This window comes from Gossypium arboreum, chromosome 1 (assembly GCF_025698485.1).
Source record: "Gossypium arboreum isolate Shixiya-1 chromosome 1, ASM2569848v2, whole genome shotgun sequence".
Classification (NCBI taxonomy): Eukaryota; Viridiplantae; Streptophyta; class Magnoliopsida; order Malvales; family Malvaceae; genus Gossypium; species Gossypium arboreum.
Window position 1 is genome coordinate 11,939,558 of NC_069070.1, and position 5,097 is coordinate 11,944,654.

The following is a 5,097-nucleotide window of genomic DNA, read 5'->3' on the forward strand; positions in this document are numbered from 1 at the left end:
TTGCGATCAAGTCATCTTGATAAGTAGTCAAAGTAAAACGAAGACAAATAAAAATCATAATTTCAGGCCACAACTACTAAAACTAACTAAAACAGTAAGTTCAATGGCATACTTTTGTGGTACTAGCATGGTGATATGAGTAAAAATGGTAAAGAATTTAATGGAAATATAAAGAGCATAAATTTAGCACATGGCATGGGTTGTAATGGTAAATGACAAGAAGCAATTGAAAATTATGAATATTGATTTAGAAAAACTGAATAAGGCATGAGAGTTTCATAAAAATATGTCATGTGGAATGAATGATAACTAATCTAAAAGAAATGAAACTTGAATGATAGCATAGTGTGAGATACACGAAGATTATAGCATTAAAAATGAGTGGAGTTAAAGGGAAAAGAGTGAACAAACGCTAATGAATGGAAGAATAATCGTCAAGAATGAAGTTGGAAGCAGCGCACGGTCGTGGCAAGGAGGCTGTGTGGACTTGCAGCTGCTAGGGTTAGGGTTTTTGAGTGGGGAAGACAATGGATAGTGCAGGGTATTTACAGATTTTGGGGCACACGGCCAGGTAACACGCCCGTGTTCTCCAATTTCAGCCCGTGTGATTCGCGAATTTTGAATTTGGGAGTGTTTGACATTTAGTACACGCCCATGTTCCTTGGGCGTGTAGGTGCACATAGCCGTGTCGCACAGTCGTGTCTGGCGTTGTTCGTTTCTCCCACGCCCGTGTATACAGACCCACGCCTGTGTCAATCTAACAGGTTCAACCACGGGTGCTAGACAAGGGCGTGTCGCGCGCCTGTGCTGTTTTAACAAGTTCACCGACGATTCTTCCACACGAGCGTGTCGCACGCCCGTGTTGTTTTGGCAGGTTCGACCACGGCCATGTCTTACGGCTGTGGTGTTTTATCGTAGCCCGTGTTTGGGAAAATCGTTGCCCTATTTTCACACAACCCTAAGCACGCCCGTGCTCTTGGCCGTGTTTCTGTGGAAAACCTGTATTTAAGAGCTCCGTTAGTAAGTTAAGTGTTGAAGACTAAATTTTAAAGAAGTTAATACAGTTAGTACTCGAGTTGCCTCTCGAGAAGCGCTTATTTATAGTTTAAGCTCGACTTACCTCTCCGTTGAATGATCATGGTGGTTTGAGGAGTTTATACTCCTCATTCCTACTATCAATCTCATCAAAATAAGGTTTTAAACGGGTGTTGTTTACCTTAAAAGTGCCGAACTTGGGATGACTTACCTCAACTGTACCGAATGGGAAAATACTGAGTACCGTAAGAGGGGTTTCTTCATTCTGTGTGGTAGTGAAAATGTGGGGATCTGCGGCATTTAATAAGACTCTATCTCCAACCTTAAGTTGATTTGGAAAGGTATTGAGCTCGTCGTGGCGTAGTTTTGGTTTATCGTGTGTTCTCGATTTATGCGTCTGCCATTCATCTAGCTCCTTGATTTGTAACCTTCGATCTTCATGAACAGGTCCTCTACTATTGCTTGAGAATGACTCATGTGCTTCCTTCAGACTCATTTCCTGCAAAGTAGGTTGTACCATATTGTCAGTTTTAGTAAAATGGGTGAAACGATCACCTTCAATTTTCGGTGTGTTGCCAGAATTACGAGCTTGAAGAGTGATTGTTTCGTCTCCCATACAGAGTGTGAGTTCACCTGTGCCAACATCAATAATTTTTTTAGCAGTTGCTCAAAAGGGCCTTCCTAGAATTAAAGGAGTGTTGCTATCCTCCTCTATGTCTAGAACAATGAAGTCAACGGGAAATATAAATTTATCGATTTTAACTAGCATATCTTTAATAATACCCCTAGGGAATCTTATAGTTTTATCTGCTAATTGAATGCTCATCCTAGTCTGTTTGGATTTCCTGAGACCTAGTTGCTTAAACATTTTGTAAGGCATGATGTTGATACTAGCCCCTAAATCAGCTAATGCATTATTAACATCTAAACTACCAATTAAGCAAGGAATCGTAAAACTCCCTGGATCTTTAAGTTTGTTGGGTAGTTTATTCTGGAGAATAGCTGAGCAAACTGCGTTTAGCTCCACATGCGATGCCTCATCCAACTTCCACTTATTTGCTAAAAGCTCATTTAAAAATTTCATTGCGTTTGGCATTTGCGATAGGGCTTCAATAAACGGTAAGTTAATGTGTAATTTTTTTAAGAGTTTAAGGAATTTACCAAATTGTTTATTTGAGCGGTCTTTCCCTGTCGCGTTAGGGTATGACACACGAGGTTTATATTCGACATTAACTAATTTGTCTTTATTATGACCTACCTCACCTTGACCTCTGCTTACCACAGTTTCTTGCCTCAGTTCTGGCTCAGGCTCAACGAATCCTTTTTCATCTTGAACATTAATCACGTTGAGCTGTTCCTTTTTGTTGGGTTCAGTATTACTTGGCAAGCTACCTTGTGGTCGTTCGGAGATTAGTTTGGAAAGCTAGCCTATCTGAGTTTCAAGCCCTTGGATCAATGCTTGTTGATTTTTGAGTGCTGTTTCGGTGTTCTAGAAATGGGTTTCTGACACCGAGATAAACTTTGTGAGCATCTCTTCAAGGTTCAACTTCTTTTTCCTGTTGATAGGGTGGTTGTTGAAAACCCGGAGGATGTTATGGTCTTTGATTTCCTTGACCGCCCTAAGAGAAATTTGGGTGGTTCCTCCAACCTGCATTATAAGTGTTACTATATGGATTGTTTTTTGATCGAGGATTATTACCCATGTAATTTAACTGCTCGTTATCCATGTTGTGGCCATAAGGTTGGTATTTTGAATGGCTTGTTCCACCTCCACTTGCTTCGCACTGCATTATTGGGTGAACCTGTGAAGAACTAAGAAAACCATCAATTTTCTTATTCAAGAGTTCTACCTGATTAGAGAGCATGGTGGCCGAATCGACGTTATAAACACCAGTTGTTTTTGTTGGCTTTGTCCTCATGACTTGCCAGTGATAGTTATTCAGTGACATCTCTTCTATAAACTCATAAGCATCTTCAGGTGTTTTATTATTAATGGTTCCATCAGCACCTGCGTCAACCATTTACCGAGTTGAAGGATTCAGGCCCTTATGGAACGTTTGAACCTGTAGCCAAAGCGGTAACTCATGGTGAGGGCACCTTCTTAGTAAGTCCTTGTATCTCTCCCATGCATCGTAAAGAGTTTCTAAGTCCTTCTGCACAAATGAAGAGATATCATTACGTAATTTGGCCGTTTTAGCCGGCGGGAAATATTTTAATAGAAATTTTTCGGTCATTTGTTCCCAAGTAGTGATTGACCCTCGTGGTAATGAGTTCAACCACTGTTTAGCTTTGTTCCTTAATGAAAAGGGAAACAACTGAAGAAAAATGGCATCATCAGAAACGCCATTGATTTTAAATGCATCGCATAGTTCCAAAAAGTTTGCTAAGTGAGCGTTGGGATCTTCATCCTGCAAACCATCAAACTGAACAAACTGTTGTATCATTTGAATTGTGTTAGGTTTCAGTTCAAAAGTATTTGCAGCTACAGCAGGTCTAACTATGCTTAATTCAGTTCCTGTTAAAGAAGGTTTAGCATAATCATACATAGTGCGTGGAGCAGGATTTTGATTAATCAAAATTACAGGAGGTAGCTGATTGTCTTGGTTTTCAGCCATCTCTTTGGTTTGGGGTTAAGTATCGTCCTCTTGCTCGTTCTCTGTGTATCTTAAGCTTCGCCTTATTTCTCTTTGGTGTCCGCAAACTATGCAATCGATTTCTTCGTCAAAAAGTAGTGGTCCTGACGGGTTTCTTCTAGTCATAAACTATAAAAACCTGCCAAGAGAAAGAAAAAATAAATTAATAAAAATAAAAAATAAAATTAAAAATAAATAATAAAAATTAAATTAAATTGCAAGAAAAATAAATGGCTAAAGTAATAAAAATTGAGCGTTCCTAATATCTTAGTTCCCCGGCAACGCGCCAAAAACTTGATCGCGAGATTTCGTGATAGGTTTTAAATATTTATAATTAATCGTTCTTGAAACTAACTATTATCGCGATGTAGGCAAGTGTACCTATCAAACAGTAGTATAATTTTAGCAAGACCAGATTGTCGAACCCAAAGGAACTAAAAGTACTAGTAATGACTATCTTTTTATTATTTAGCCTAAGAATAAAGAGGTTTTGTTTTGACTAACTAATTATCTAAACTAAGAATTCACAGAGAATGGAATTGGGGAATTGCTTTCGGGAAAATCGATTGAATTAAGACAATACCTAAGGAAAAAACTGTACTTGTTATTTTGGCTCTGAATCGGACGATTTATTCATTTAACTTGTTCCATAGAGATCCCTAAGTTATGTTATTATCCCTATTCAAGACTAATAACGTCTAATCCTTAGATTGAATAATTGAGACCTTTCACTAATTAACACTCTAGGGTTGCATTAACTCGATCTATGGATCCCTTTTATTAGGTTTCACCCTAATCCGGCAAAATCTTGTCACCCTATCTCTAGGCACGCAATCAACTCCGCTTAATTATGACAAATGTACTCTTAGACAGGGTCTATTCCTCCTTTGAATAAGAGCTTATCTTGAATCAGTATCCTGGGATATCAAAACAAGAATTAAGAACACATAATTAAGAACAAGTTAAATATTTATCATACAGTTCAGAAAATAATAACAAGATTCATCTTAAGTTTCATTCCCCTTAGGTATTTAGGGGTTTTAGTTCATAACTAAATAAGAAAACATCTCAAATAATAAAGAATACAAAACATAAAGAAAACCCAAAACTCCTGAAGGGGAAATTGAGGAGAGATCTTCAGTCTTGATGATGAATCCGACTTCTAAGATGGATCAATCGGCTTTCTTGGAGTAATTTCTTACTCCCTCCCTGTGTGCCTCTTTTTCTTCCTCCTCTAGGGTGTATTTATAGGCTTTGGAATGTCTAAGAGCCCTCAAAATTAGCCTTTTTCGAATTGGACTCAACTTGGGCTCGGCAGGGACACGCCTGTGCGACACGCCCGTGTGTGATTACTTCAGGCCGTTCTCGAGCCTGCCAATTTGACATGGCCGTGTGGTCTGCCCTGTGAGGAGGTCCAGGCCGTGTTGAA

The 5,097-nt window shown here is 38.9% G+C and overlaps 1 non-coding gene across 1 annotated transcript; it reads left to right on the forward strand.

The window, feature by feature from the left end:
* Positions 1–3,114: 3,114 nt before the first annotated feature.
* On the forward strand, positions 3,115–3,221 carry LOC128281841 (small nucleolar RNA R71). The gene has a single exon (XR_008272110.1). It is a non-coding gene; the product is annotated as a small nucleolar RNA R71 (small nucleolar RNA).
* Positions 3,222–5,097: the final 1,876 nt, after the last annotated feature.